This window comes from Triturus cristatus, chromosome 2_2, assembly GCF_964204655.1.
Source record: "Triturus cristatus chromosome 2_2, aTriCri1.1, whole genome shotgun sequence".
Lineage (NCBI taxonomy): Eukaryota > Metazoa > Chordata > Amphibia > Caudata > Salamandridae > Triturus > Triturus cristatus.
In genome coordinates, this window is record NC_140582.1 from 347,638,037 (window position 1) to 347,654,802 (window position 16,766).

The following is a 16,766-nucleotide window of genomic DNA, read 5'->3' on the forward strand; positions in this document are numbered from 1 at the left end:
CATGGCTATTGATGCTTCATTTTCAACGATTGGTTGTCCTAGGGGATCTTGACTGAGTGTTCCTGAACTTTGGCTGTCCTGAGAACTGTCTCTAGCTATTTCTGCTGCAATTGTAGTTTCCTGTTCAATTTCTTCATTTAACATTTGCAGATAAGTTGTGAATGTATTGCATTGTATGCTGTCTTTGCAAGCATAAAAAGAATCTTCATAGCTTTGAAATTCTCCCAGTAGTTCATCCTCTGTACGCCATGGTTTAAACAGCTGTAAAAGAGCCAAGTAGTAAAATTCCTTTTTGTCAGTAGTGTCGCAACTCAGCTTCCTGTGATTTATCAAACTTCCTTTTGTTTGCTTCACCAAACATCCTTCCTCACCAATGACTTTATATTTTCCATTGTTGATGTCTTCTGTGGCTTTCCGTGAATAAATGTAGTTCTGCAGCACTTCATAGAGACACATGTTCTCCAGATGATGACTTCTCTTGGGATAATATGTGTCCAACATGTTTGATTTCAAAATATCTGTACTTTCTGGGTCATTCTCGGCCAAATATTCAATTTCTCCAACAGATTTCAGTACCCGATTTCTCATTGCTGCAAGGCCTAAACTTGCCCAAATTATTCTTCTTGATTTCGAGTAGAGACTTGCAGAAGATAACCTATCTGAACATTCGTAGGATCCAATTTCTCGATGCGATAACATCTTCAAACTGAAACTGTACAGCTTCTTACTGACAGTTTTCTCGTGAGAAATCTCTTTCCACATTTCCTTCAATTCTGTTTTTTCTGATTTCGTAATGTAAGACGTTACATATCGAGCAACAGCAATGGAATTGTCAGCTACATACTGTATATCCATGTTAGCGTTCCACATGGATAAAATCACTGGGTTGTAGTCATTTATATTTTTTGATTCTTCTTTTCTTTTAAGGTTGTAGGTATTCTTAGGTGATTTTCTTGTGATAGTATGTCTCACAGATGACATAAAACTGTTAACTCTTCCATTTGAAAGAACAGGTCTAGGAAATCCAAATCGACATTTAGTGTAGTATTTATCTTTGCTCTTGTATTTCCGTCGACAGTATTTTCCACACCGATGACTTTGGAAACGTAAAACTTGCTCCTTTAACTTTTTCTCTTCTGTGCTTTTTGGTATAGCACATGTTGCATATTCTTCAATGTAAGATAACACTGCTTCATCAGTATCTGTTCCAAACTTTGGGGCATCCTTGATCCACAACAGCATATGAATATGAGGAGCACCTCTTGCCTGGTACTCTTTTCTCCAAAAGAAATCCACTACTTCTCCTAGAGGTGGATTTTTTTTATTGCAGATGAAGGACATCATAGCCTCAAATCTATGATTGAAATATCTGCAAACATTAACCGGATCCAATGAGCACAGTTCTCCTGCTGTCTTGTATTCGATGTTTTTAATGTTTGAATTTGCCTCTCGTAGAAAATCCAGTAAATCATCCCAAGCGTACTCCGCACAGCTTAGGGTAACGAACCATGTTGGTGTTCCTAAATTCCGTAACATGCATTTTAATTCACCATGGCGTCGGTACCAATATTCATTTGTCCCACGCTGACAAGCCATCAGATTGATCAGTTGTGTTTCCAAATGATCATCTCGGTGCTGCACTTTCTCCATTAAATCCTGAGCAGACACATTTTGCAAATGTACTCCACTTTTTAAAATGTGATTTACTGCATAAGACAATGCAGACAAGTCGCTTTCAAATAAAAGATGGAACAAATAAGGAATACTTTGTCGAAATCTGGGATCTTCAGCATATAGTCTTGTAGTCCGATACTCAGAAGCTGGAATCTGTTCCGGACGTTCATCGTATCGTCCTCCTTTTCCTTTAGGAAACAGCTGGGGAAAACATCGAGCTTCCAAGCTCTCCTCCCATACACTCACGGGAGTTCCTTTTGCTTTCTTCATCTGAAATAGATCAATATTGTCTCCCATAACTTCTTTTGAATGAAGAGGATGTATGCTAAAATGTTCATAAATTTCTTCTTCCATTGACTTGTCCACTTTTTCAATTTGTCCAGTTGGTGTTTCTGTGTCTTCTTGTAAATCTTCTTCTTCTTCTTCTTCTATATAAATTGATTCATACCATTTGTTATTCCTTTTCAAATACAAATTTGCTCTTTGTACTTTCCGTACATCTACCAGCTCCTGCCAAATCTTCTTATTCTTTGTAGGTACACCATTAACCAGAATAATTAATGGTTCAGTTTCCAAAGTATCCGCATCAATAGTTTCCATATTTTTTTTCAAATCCAAGGGCAAATACACCACTCTACCTTTTAAACCTCTCAGTAAATCTGAAGGAGGTAATTTACCAGTTTTGGGCTCCATACGTACTATGGTCTGGAACGGATGAACACATTGAATGAGTATAGACTCATATGTATTTAATTCAGAAAGTTCAGCAGGAATAGCATCCAATTCTGAATTATTATGTACAGCTCTGGTCGGCATTCTATTTTCCTCTAACTTGTTGTAACAGTATTTACAAATACGCTGAACTTCACCCAATTCAAAACAATTTTCAAGAAATATATATGTGGCAAAATCCTTCCACTTATAATTATCTTCATTTTCACTCTTTCTGTAGAGATCAACATACCTGGTTTGTTTTCTATAATAAGTTCTGCGGCAACAAATACAAGTAATATTTGGTCTTTCATTAGAGATTATTGCAAATTTTGTTATGTGATCATTAAATGACTTACTTACAGAGGGTTCTACATTCTCTTCCACTTCTTCCTCATTTACTGTGTCCTTCTCTGCACTGTTTTGTTCAGGACCAAAGTAACAAAACTGAATTTCATCAACAACCTTCTCTACATCTGATACCGTTCCACGGAACAGAGCCCTATTCAATTCATCTAACTTTATTGCTGGACTTTTAGCAAAATACAACCGTCTCACAAACTTTCTCATTTCAGTATGATGAACAGCCAGCATCCTAAAATGATGGAAAACACTATTACACACTTTTCTAGATAGACAAGCCAGAGAATGACCCTGCAAACCAGTATTCTCTCTCACTCTGCTTGGATCCAAACTTTGAAGCACCTTAATCTTCTGTTTTACACTTTTTTTACTATATTCTCTTAGAAACTCACGAAATGTATCAATAGATTCCTGACGCACAGTGCAAATACTACTACAATTCCAAGTGTACACTGGGGCTTTAGGACGTCTCCCCATAGCCTCATCTGCCATCACTTGTACCTCATCTCTTGGAACCATTATCTCCTTCTCCATTATGCAACCATTTTTCACTTCATAAGCACGACCTCTGGTGTCAACTGCATGCAGCAAACTATTACTTTGAAAATAACTCTCTTCATTAAAAAAAGGTTCACTACTTGAACTATGCATCCATTTTCCTAAAAACACTTTAGAAAAGTTTGTTCTGTTCACTACTCTTTTCCTTTTGCTATGTGATTTCAGTACATTAACCATTTTGTCTAATGTACGCATCCTATTCAAAATTAAAATGAATAGTTTCCTTTTTAATTCTAAAGCCTTTGCTGCAATGGCTTCAATTTCTTTTTTTCTCTTATAAAACTTAGCCTTTTGCTTATATTTCTTCACATCCTTTATCAAATTGGACATAACTCTTCTCTGAAACATTTTTCTACGTATCTCTTTAAACGCTGTTTTTCTGTTTAAGTTAATCTTTTTAGTTGCAGAAGGTATATTTGCATTAACTAAATTCTCAATTTTTTCCTGTCCTTTTCGATTGAAATCATTCTTTCCAGTACAGACATTTTGTAAATTTTTCCTTTTTTTGAATATGTTCTTTAGAATTTTTTTTGTCTGCTTACCAGAAGATTTTTTCTTTTTCCCAACATGAGCATCTTCAACTAACTTAGGTCCTCCAGTTGTCTTCAAATATAGGTTTTTTTTGTGGCCTTTTTTTACTCTGGATTTTGTAGGCATCTTAAATTTTGTTCACTGCTCTTCAGCAATACCTGAAAAAAACTAAAAAAAAATTCCTTTATTTTCTTTAAATATATTACTACATTTGTTTTCACATTAGTCACAAAACGAAATTTCTTTGCCAATTTGAAAGCACACTTACTACTCTTTTTTTGGCAAGTGATAATCACTTTTACAGACTGACACATTATGAATCCACTTTTCAGATTTTTTAAAAAGCACATGTCCAAACTGCTTTTTCAGACCAGCACCATTTGTAACCTGGGTGACTGCCTACACTCCAGCAAGGGCAACCAGCCTTAGTGATGCTGAATGTATTTGCATTACTGACTGAAACCTCAAACCCCACTCGCTTGTGAATACTGTGCATGATTCCACATGGTAAGCAGCTGGGTGTGTGCTAAGAGTCTGCTTCTGCACCAAAAAATGGCTCCCCCTTTCCATCTAATGCAACTGTGAAATCACCAGAGCAATACGCAATAAATCTATGCCTGTAATTCCTATTTGCACACAGAGTCATGTTTTCACATTAGGCCCTTAAACGAAATTTCTTTGCCAATTTGAAAGCACACTTACTGCTCTTTTTTTTGGCAAGTGATAAACACTTTTACAAACTGACACAATATGAATCCACTTTTCAGATTTTTTAAAAAGCACATGTCCAAACTGCTTTTTCAGACCATCACCATTTGTAACCTGGGTGACTGCCTACACTCCAGCAAGGGCAACCAGCCTTAGTGATGCTGAATGTATTTGCATTACTGACTGAAACCTCAAACCCCACTCGCTTGTGAATACTGTTCATGATTCCACATGGTAAGCAGCTGGGTGTGTGCTAAGAGTCTGCTTCTGCACCAAAAAATGGCTCCCCCTTTCCTTCTAATGCAACTGTGAAATCACCAGAGCAATACGCAATAAATCTCTGCCTGTAATTCCTATTTGCACACAGAGTCATGTTTTCACATTAGTCACAAAACGAAATTTCTTTGCCAATTTGAAAGCACACTTACTGCTCTTTTTTTTGGCAAGTGATAAACAATTTTACAGACTGACACATTATGAATCCACTTTTCAGATTTTTTAAAAAGCACATGTCCAAACTGCTTTTTCAGACCAGCACCATTTGTAACCTGGGTGACTGCCTACACTCCAGCAAGGGCAAACAGCCTTAGTGATGCTGAATGTATTTGCATTACTGACTGAAACCTCAAACCCCACTCGCTTGTGAATACTGTCCATGATTCCACATGGTAAGAAGCTGGGTGTGTGCTAAGAGTCTGCCTCTGCACCAAAAAATGGCTCCCCCTTTCCATCTAATGCAACTGTGAAATCACCAGAGCAATACGCAATAAATCTCTGCCTGTAATTCCTATTTGCACACAGAGTCATGTTTTCACATTAGGCCCTTAAACGAAATTTCTTTGCCAATTTGAAAGCACACTTACTGCTCTTTTTTGGGGCAAGTGATAAACACTTTTACAGACTGACACATTATGAATCCACTTTTCAGATTTTTTAAAAAACACATGTCCAAACTGCTTTTTCAGACCAGCACCATTTGTAACCTGGGTGACTGCCTACACTCCAGCAAGGGCAACCAGCCTTAGTGATGCTGAATGTATTTGCATTACTGACTGAAACCTCAAACCCCACTCGCTTGTGAATACTGTGCATGATTCCACATGGTAAGCAGCTGGCTGTGTGCTAAGAGTCTGCTTCTGCACCAAAAAATGGCTCCCCCTTTCCATCTAATGCAACTGTGAAATCACCAGAGCAATACGCAATAAATCTCTGCCTGTAATTCCTATTTGCAAACAGAGTCATGTTTTCACATTAGTCACAAAACGAAATTTCTTTGCCAATTTGAAAGCACACTTACTGCTCTTTTTTTTGGCAAGTGATAAACACTTTTACAGACTGACACATTATGAATCCACTTTTCAGATTTTTAAAAAAGCACATGTCCAAACTGCTTTTTCAGACCAGCACCATTTGTAACCTGGGTGACTGCCTACACTCCAGCAAGGGCAACCAGCCTTAGTGATGCTGAATGTGTTTGCATTACTAACTGAAACCTCAAACCCCATTCGCTTGTGAATACTGTGCATGATTCCACATGGTAAGCAGCTGGGTGTGTGCTAAGAGTCTGCTTCTGCACCAAAAAATGGCTCCCCCTTTCCATCTAATGCAACTGTGAAATCACCTGAGCAATACGCAATAAATCTCTGCCTGTAATTCCTATTTGCACAGAGAGTCATGTTTTCACATTAGTCACAAAACGAAATTTCTTTGCCAATTTGAAAGCACACTTACTGCTCTTTTTTTTGGCAAGTGATAAACACTTTTACAGACTGACACATTATGAATCCACTTTTCAGATTTTTTAAAAAGCACATGTCCAAACTGCTTTTTCAGACCAGCACCATTTGTAACCTGGGTGACTGCCTACACTCCAGCAAGGGCAAACAGCCTTAGTGATGCTGAATGTATTTGCATTACTGACTGAAACCTCAAACCCCACTCGCTTGTGAATACTGTCCATGATTCCACATGGTAAGCAGCTGGGTGTGTGCTAAGAGTCTGCCTCTGCACCAAAAAATGGCTCCCCCTTTCCATCTAATGCAACTGTGAAATCACCAGAGCAATACGCAATAAATCTCTGCCTGTAATTCCTATTTGCACCCAGAGTCATGTTTTCACATTAGGCCCTTAAACGAAATTTCTTTGCCAATTTGAAAGCACACTTACTGCTCTTTTTTGGGGCAAGTGATAAACACTTTTACAGACTGACACATTATGAATCCACTTTTCAGATATTTTAAAAAACACATGTCCAAACTGCTTTTTCAGACCAGCACCATTTGTAACCTGGGTGACTGCCTACACTCCAGCAAGGGCAACCAGCCTTAGTGATGCTGAATGTATTTGCATTACTGACTGAAACCTCAAACCCCACTCGCTTGTGAATACTGTGCATGATTCCACATGGTAAGCAGCTGGCTGTGTGCTAAGAGTCTGCTTCTGCACCAAAAAATGGCTCCCCCTTTCCATCTAATGCAACTGTGAAATCACCAGAGCAATACGCAATAAATCTCTGCCTGTAATTCCTATTTGCAAACAGAGTCATGTTTTCACATTAGTCACAAAACGAAATTTCTTTGCCAATTTGAAAGCACACTTACTGCTCTTTTTTTTGGCAAGTGATAAACACTTTTACAGACTGACACATTATGAATCCACTTTTCAGATCTTTAAAAAAGCACATGTCCAAACTGCTTTTTCAGACCAGCACCATTTGTAACCTGGGTGACTGTCTACACTCCAGCAAGGGCAACCAGCCTTAGTGATGCTGAATGTGTTTGCATTACTGACTGAAACCTCAAACCCCACTCGCTTGTGAATACTGTGCATGATTCCACATGGTAAGCAGCTGGGTGTGTGCTAAGAGTCTGCTTCTGCACCAAAAAATGGCTCCCCCTTTCCATCTAATGCAACTGTGAAATCACCAGAGCAATACGCAATAAATCTCTGCCTGTAATTCCTATTTGCACACAGAGTCATGTTTTCACATTAGTCACAAAACGAAATTTCTTTGCCAATTTGAAAGCACACTTACTGCTCTTTTTTTTGGCAAGTGATAAACACTTTTACAGACTGACACATTATGAATCCACTTTTCAGATTTTTAAAAAAGCACATGTCCAAACTGCTTTTTCAGACCAGCACCATTTGTAACCTGGGTGACTGCCTACACTCCAGCAAGGGCAACCAGCCTTAGTGATGCTGAATGTGTTTGCATTACTAACTGAAACCTCAAACCCCACTCGCTTGTAAATACTGTGCATGATTCCACATGGTAAGCAGCTGGGTGTGTGCTAAGAGTCTGCTTCTGCACCAAAAAATGGCTCCCCCTTTCCATCTAATGCAACTGTGAAATCACCAGAGCAATACGCAATAAATCTCTGCCTGTAATTCCTATTTGCACACAGAGTCATGTTTTCACATTAGTCACAAAACGAAATTTCTTTGCCAATTTGAAAGCACACTTACTGCTCTTTTTTTTGGCAAGCGATAAACACTTTTACAGACTGACACATTATGAATCCACTTTTCAGATTTTTTAAAAAGCACATGTCCAAACTGCTTTTTCAGACCAGCACCATTTGTAACCTGGGTGACTGCCTACACTCCAGCAAGGGCAACGAGCCTTAGTGATGCTGAATGTATTTGCATTACTGACTGAAACCTCAAACCCCACTCGCTTGTGAATACTGTGCATGATTCCACATGGTAAGCAGCTGGCTGTGTGCTAAGAGTCTGCTTCTGCACCAAAAAATGGCTCCCCCTTTCCATCTAATGCAACTGTGAAATCACCAGAGCAATACGCAATACATCTCTGCCTGTAATTCCTATTTGCACACAGAGTCATGTTTTCACATTAGGCCCTTAAACGAAATTTCTTTGCCAATTTGAAAGCACACTTACTGCTCTTTTTTTTGGCAAGTGATAAACACTTTTACAGACTGACACATTATGAATCCACTTTTCAGATTTTTAAAAAGGCACATGTCCAAACTGCTTTTTCAGACCAGCACCATTTGTAACCTGGGTGACTGCCTACACTCCAGCAAGGGCAACCAGCCTTAGTGATGCTGAATGTGTTTGCATTACTGACTGAAACCTCAAACCCCACTCGCTTGTAAATACTGTGCATGATTCCACATGGTAAGCAGCTGGGTGTGTGCTAAGAGTCTGCTTCTGCACCAAAAAATGGCTCCCCCTTTCCATCTAATGCAACTGTGAAATCACCAGAGCAATAGGCAATAAATCTCTGCCTGTAATTCCTATTTGCACACAGAGTCATGTTTTCACATTAGTCACAAAACGAAATTTCTTTGCCAATTTGAAAGCACACTTACTGCTCTTTTTTTTGGCAAGTGATAAACACTTTTACAGACTGACACATTATGAATCCACTTTTCAGATTTTTTAAAAAGCACATGTCCAAACTGCTTTTTCAGACCAGCACTATTTGTAACCTGGGTGACTGCCTACACTCCGGCAAGGGCAACCAGCCTTAGTGATGCTGAATGTATTTGCATTACTGACTGAAACCTCAAACCCCACTCGCTTGTGAATACTGTGCATGATTCCACATGGTAAGCAGCTGGGTGTGTGCTAAGAGTCTGCTTCTGCACCAAAAAATGGCTCCCCCTTTCCATCTAATGCAACTGTGAAATCACCAGAGCAATACGCAATAAATCTCTGCCTGTAATTCCTATTTGCACACAGAGTCATGTTTTCACATTAGTCACAAAACGAAATCTCTTTGCCAATTTGAAAGCACACTTACTGCTCTTTTTTTTGGCAAGTGATAAACATTTTTACAGACTGACACATTATGAATCCACTTTTCAGATTTTTTAAAAAGCACATGTCCAAACTGCTTTTTCAGACCAGCACCATTTGTAACCTGGGTGACTGCCTACACTCCAGCAAGGGCAACCAGCCTTAGTGATGCTGAATGTATTTGCATTACTGAGTCCAACCTCAAACCCTTAAACTATTCTTTTTTTATACCAGTACACCTTAATTTATTGTGAAAACATAGTCCATATTATTTTACTTGTTCCTCACATTTAAATTTCTCCCAAAACACAAAATAATAAACACAACTTCAACAAAAAGAATTGCATTTCTATTATTCATTTCTTAATTTACCATATACATCCCCTCTCAAACTCTAAACTCACCTTTAAAATTAGTTAGTTGTGAAAGAAATGTGGCACTCAAACAGCAGATTATCAGAGCCAGGATCTCTGTTCTTTACACCTCTCTCCTCTCAGCAGAACCAGATAATGGCAAACTTTCCCTCTCTTTTTCCACATATATACATGTTAATTTCAAATCTCAGTGCTTCCCCCTTTTTTTCAAATGTAATCACACATTTCTATTGGTTGAAAACCAACCCTTTTCCAAAAGTACCCTTCCCCCAACTTGACTTCTGCCTAGTACCCTTCCCCCAACTTGACTTCTGCCTGCTACCATAGCAACAGCTCATGGAACACTGCTGTGTGGAGTTAGGTCAGAAGTTCGCCAAACAATGTTTCAATTCCACAGAGCAAGAGTGCTTGACTTTTCAAACCTAACAGCAAATCCATAGTACTGTTCTTTGGTAACACATTTTTCTGTACCAATACAAAACATGCTTCTATTAATTTACACATACAGCCTAGTTTTTATTCTAGAATGGTATGAAACAGCCAATCAGTTCTTTTTTTTATGAAAAAAATATGTATGCCTCCATTTCCAAACTGTCTTTCATTTCTTTTTACCATTCTACTGAATTACACCTCCTGAGTGCATCCAGTTCTCCTTTGAAGATGTTCACAGTGTGGATTGTAGGGCACAGCTATGTCTTCTGGAGTGAAAAGTTTGCAGAGAAAACAGGTATGGTGAGAGACCTTGCTTTGCCAAATGTAGACATTAAATGGATTGGTCAGAGAGGGTTAAAGTGGCACCAATTGATGCCATTGGTGAAATCCTTCATGCAAAACCAACACCCTGACCTCATAATAGTGCACTGTGGTGGCAATGACCTAGGCACTTTGACTGGGGTAGGTCTGGAAATGCTTATGAAGGACACCTTTGCACAACTGTTTTCACTTTTCCCTAAAACTGCCTTTGTGTTTTCTAACATATGCCAAAGGCAAAAATGGAACTGGTCCAATCATTTCTGTCCGCAGATTGACAAAGCAAGAAAGCACGTCAACAAATCTGTTTCTGCTTTCCTCCATGACTATGGTATGGGTTCCATTCACCACAACAACTTGCGATACGACATGCAAGACATTTATAGAGGAGATGGTGTGCACTTCAATGATGAAGGGAACAGAGTCTTCCTCTTGAACCTTAGACTCTGCATCGGTACTTACTTGTAGGTACCACTTAAAAATCACTTCATAAACACAACGGCTCTTTTTAGAGCCCCCTAATATCTAAACACATAATCTGCATTTCATTTCTTTTTTTATTTTTTTTTTCTACCGTACGCGTACGGTGAGCTTACCGTACGCGTACCCCGTGATTTTTTTTTAAAAACAATAAATGTTTTCTTTGTACTTTTCTGTCCTTCTTTGACCCCCTTACAAATGTTAGGGGGTCTGTAACTCTCCTCCTTGCCCCCTTTTCTTGTTATCACTCTTTTTTTTCTGAGTGAAACACACGAAATGGCGGCCGCCGCTTCCTGGTTTCGGCCGATTCGAATGTTTACTAAGATCTAAGAGCCAATCAGAATCGCGCTCGCGCACGCCACCGTACGCGTACGGTAAGCGTACCGTAAGCGCACCGTAAGCTGGCTCAGATATATATATTGATTTAAAGGCTATTTTCTCAGAATCTACTGAACAGATTTACACCAAACCTACAAAAGGCACTTCCTTGACCTGAGGACTACCTCTCTGCCAAATTTCTAGTAATTCTGTTCCGCCGTTCGGGCTGTAGCCCTGTCTAAAGGTCCTATGGAAAAATGCATGGGAAAAACGCGTTTTGGGACCCCCCTTTTATCTCAGCCCCCGCTTGACGAATCCCCCCGAGACTTTCAGAGAAGGAGCGGAGCGTAGCGCCCCACCGATTTTGAAAAATTCGCGAGGATTCGTCGACCGGCGCCAAAGTTATTCAAAATAGAATGTTGCGGATTTCCTATGGAAACGTGGTCCTAACTATAACTACCTACTGGCGACCGCCAGTAGGTAATATATATATATATATATATATATATATATATATATATATATATATATATATATATATATATATATATATATATATATATATATATATATATATATATATTATATTATTATTATTATTTTCCCCACCAAAGGCCACATTCAACAGCTGAACTCTGAGTACGGGTTCCTCCTTACGTGCAAGTGGCTGCACAGAATTAATTTTTTCACCAAACATCCCACTAAAAGGAACAGGAGCACACAACAGGTTCGTTCTCATCATTTATTTGAGGCAGACGTGTTTCGACAATGGATTGCATTAATCAATGCCATAGTCCCAGAATGTTTATGCAATCGTTCTTTATGTGAGTCTGATCTCACTCTTATTGGCTGCTCATAGTCCAATGAAATTCAACTGAATGCATTAGATGACTTGTAACACACTCAGTCACCTATTATAAAAAAATTACAACAGAACTCAGATGGAACAACAGGCTTTTTTTAAACATATGCTAATATCATTTTGCAACAAACATCTAACTGCTTTTTAGATGTGGTTAATTCTGCACTAGAAATTCTGTTTTAATCTTCTTCTGTACAAACATGATCTCTCTTTCATATGAAAGAGATAATCACCAAAGATTTACGTGGTGTGTGGGGACGGTGATGGTGTAACTGTATTATAAGGAATAAACTACCCTTGTCCTACATGATAAGGATATTGCAAGCCACCTTAGAGTTCCATTATCTTATAAAGTAACTCAACCTTCGGCCTCATGCCTCTGTATGGTCATGGAACTCCTTGGTGTCTTGCAATACCCTTATAATGTGTGGCAGGGGGTACTTTATCACATACATAATGCAAAACACAAAGAAAAGTCTTTTCATCTGTAATTCATCAATTGCAAGTTCCCACCACACTTTTGCATTGCACCTTGGTTTCTGTAACTTGATCTCAACTGAATTCAACACATCATGTTGTCACCTGTACAATGTATCATAATCATGTTTGTGAATGCACCCTGCTGCTACTTGGTGTATGGTCTATGTGTGGTATATGTTGTATTCACTACCTAAAATGTTTTGATCCACTATCATACTTTAAATTGCCAAGTGAATATATTTATTGAATTCTGCTTTTCTTGGCAACCCAGATGAGGATGCAACTCTTCAAGAAAATCACAGAATTATATTGTGGATTGAAATATCCATAATATTACTGCCAGAGACTATTTTCCTAATGGATAGTCCGAGTAGCACCCCATTGAATAACAACAAGTCTCTGCAGTTTCCTCCATGATTGAGTTTAGATTAGTGAAAACCAGAGAGATTTCAAAATGTAAAGCAAGTCTTTCATGTGAATATATGCAAGAATACAATACCAGCTATCATATAAAAAATATCTTTAAAAAGATGGTGCAGATTTACAAAGGAAATGAAGAAACAGGGCTATGGTGTGAATGCATTGGAGAAACTGCCGGGATTCATGATTATTACATCTTGTTCATCAGGTGCTGTACAAATGCAAAAATACACCATCACATTGCTAGCACCACCATAGATTTGTTGGCATCTGAATGGCGGAAGTACCATCCTATTTTGTAGACTATGTGTTGTTTTCATAGCAAGATGCTACTAGAGATGGCAAGAGGTTGTCTTGGTTCATCCAGTCATAATAGGAGCTATAGGTAATTAAGGGTAACAGTAGGTGAGCCTGTTCTTGGGCATTAGTAATGGGTGGAACTGAATTATGACTCTGCTTTCCTAAATATTGGCCCAATGTTAAAGTATATCAGTTGAAAGAAGTGATGTGAGCACATTAGTGCTCATTAATTCTTTTTACAATGGACAACCAATAAGTAAGCCCCCCGCCAGTTCCTGAAAAGTCGTCTTAAAACCCCACTGTAATCCACCTTAACCCACTTTATTCAATCAAATTCTCAAGATGCCGGAAGACACCATCTCCTGGCTATCACAGCACCGCCACTCCATTAAATCCTCAGCAACCTCTTACATACGCTCCTGCATCAACCCCAGATACAGAATAACAAGCGTGCCCTGTCCTTATCCCTTAAGAACTCCCCACAGCAACCCAAAGATTTCCTGTGGAACCATTACCATGCATCACCTGACTAAACCTATACGCACCGTCACTAACTCACGTATGCCCGGCAAACAGCATACTAGTGCAGAAACATCAACTTGAAGTTACACTCAACACTCTCACCTACCTTGCTTAGGTAGGTCGCTGGCCTTCAACTGCTGCATCTGGTTGAAATTCACAAACTCTCAGCCACCAAGCTTCATCCCACTCCTGGTTTTGGACTGTGAATTGCAGTGCTATTGTTTAGTCTGCAGGTGATTGTAGAAATGTGTGCATGGGCTAAGGTGCTTCCCGAGTGGCCTTTGGCCCACTGCAACTTGACTGTGATTCTGACTACACCTACTTAGCATCAAGATGACTCTGCCACCCTTCCATGAGCTGAATCCCACTCATGTATTACCCTCTCAGAACACCCAACACCTCTCTTGGTCTCAGCACAACTTCCACTGTTACAGGAATTAGAAGCAATCCAACTTGGCATTAAAATGCAAGCCAACAGAATTTCAAAAATGGGCATCATAAATGCCAGTGCTCCATCAATGCATTTATTCATGCATCAAAATCTGGGCAATCATCCTGCCACCAAGGGGTGGTCTTGGAGTACCATGCAAGGAGCAAATAGGTAGAACTGGGAAATCAATATTACTTTCAACCCACTACACCATAGAGATACAGCACAGTGCCCACTTTCCATCATTGAGTACAGCTTCATGCAACAGAACAGCATGTTAAATACATCCAAAAGTACTTTTTAACAGATGTGCCCCTTACAGACGCTGACATTTCAACTGTATGCACCACACTATAGCCAGAGCTACTTCTCTGTACTTGTACCTCTCCGTCAGAAACTAAATTCACCAGCCCGCCAGCTCTATCAAGCCCAATCTAAATGCTCTGTGTAGCTAACACCAACTGCTCATAATCAGCACTCCCCCACTCAGCGCTGTGTTTCAGCTTCACAGCTTCATACCTTCTTGATAGTCCATAGAGCAAACCTGCAGATATATGAAACATATAAGCAAATCATTGTGGGTTGTCTCTCCAACTCTGCACCTCCTTGAGTCACTGTTTAGTACCTGGGTCTCCTCACAGGGAATGTGATTTCTCATAAGCCTGCAGTTCCTTCTAATACATCTTATAGATGCTGTAAAGTTCTCATGTCACCCAACTGTATTTGACTTCTCACAAGCCTGCAGCTCATCCTAATTTCTCTCTGCAGCTAATGCTATTCACTTTAATTCAGTTCCCCCTGCAAAGTTCTGCTCTGTCTGCTGTTTCCATCCTCTTAATTGTCCCTGAAGAAAATCTGGGCAGTTAAATCATTCTAAGTGTCTTGTAGGCATACCATTATCCCAATATCAACTCACACTATATGAGAGTAGACATCACGATTAAATACAGACCAATCAGAATTCTCAACTTACAGCAATGCCACTCTCCAACCTAACCAACTTTTTTCTGCCTTCCTCCCCTATTCAATCGATGTCCCAAATGCATCTCTAAAAAAGAAATGCTGCAAACACTGGTATTACTCAGAGGATACCCCTCCTCCTTTTCCTCTCACCAAATATGCACAATACAATCCCTTCAAAAAAATATCTCCTCATCAAAGGATCTTGGCTCAATGATAGGTAAACTAACACACACCACAACATCATTGCTGATCAACTTATTCAAACTGAAGCCAATTCGCCTCTTGCTCACTGAAACATGGCGATCACTTTCAACCTTTCACCTCTTCGCCTCGCTCTTGTAAAAAACACACAACACCTTCATTTATCACATTTGGATCCCTAAATCTACCCTGGAATTGCTCACCAAAAGAATCCATCTACATCCTCACCATATAACAAGTCAAACACAACTATAAAGACATTGTCAATGAATTCACAGAACATCAGAGACCAGAAAATCTCAAATACATACCTAGGTGACTTCAACTTAAACCGCAAAAGTCCAAGCAACATTACCTTTTGTCTACTGAAACATTTCCTTCACAACCTCAACTAAACACAACTCTCTAAATTGCCCTAGTTCTCCCTGACAGTGTCTCACTCACCTGCTTAGATCAAGCGAAATTGACTGGTCCTGCCACTTAATCTTCATTGTAACCATTCACACTCCCAAAACATTTAAATATTTCAAAGCCACCACAAAAAAAGCACTGAAATGCTTTTTCAAACATGTCTGTGACGACACCTGTGCTCCTCTCCTAACCAAAGCTACTGATCATGTCTCTTTTGGAACCAACATAAACCAGTCACTCTCACACAATACAACAAAACCCCCTCACCATATCTATTGACAATATCACTCAAATTGAGGAGATCTTCAACCAACACCGGCAACCTCTGGTTTTCAGATGACCACTTCCAGGAAAAGAAAGAGTTTGGAAAACAGAATAGAATTTGAGAGCTGACAACACCCCTGCATCAGCCTCTGACGTGAAGGCTGCTGGGAACAAATAGAAAGAAGATATTGACAGCACACTGGTACTCATACAACAATTTCTTAGTGAAGTCATACACAAATATAATTTCAAGAATAAGTGTAAAACATGAGTAAAAGAGTACACACTTCTATATTTCAGCTTAAAATTAGTACACTAATTTAGGAATCTCTAATCCCTACAATGATTGAATTTCATTTATGCATTAAATACTTCATTAAATACTTCACACACATTAATTAATTTAAGGCATACGGTAAATATAATGTCAGTTAAAAGTATTGCATTATTGTGACATATAAAGTGTAGAGCTTAAATTACGTTGCTTCTATATCATTAGCTCAAAAGCCCTCTATTTTGAATCAGAGATCCACAGCTCCTTAAACAGGCCAATAGCTCTATTCAAACGCATCAACCATAACCTCAGACCACATGCCACGCCTCACTTTGTTAATCCAATTCTAAACATTAAGACCTACATTAACTTTTCCTCAGGAAAATGAATTGCCTGAGAGCATCA

General features: G+C 39.2%; 1 protein-coding gene across 1 annotated transcript in view; it reads left to right on the forward strand.

The window, feature by feature from the left end:
• TACR3 (tachykinin receptor 3) overlaps nucleotides 1–16,766 on the forward strand; it is a 1,209,419-nt gene that overhangs the window by 559,742 nt on the left and 632,911 nt on the right. The window lies entirely within an intron of this gene.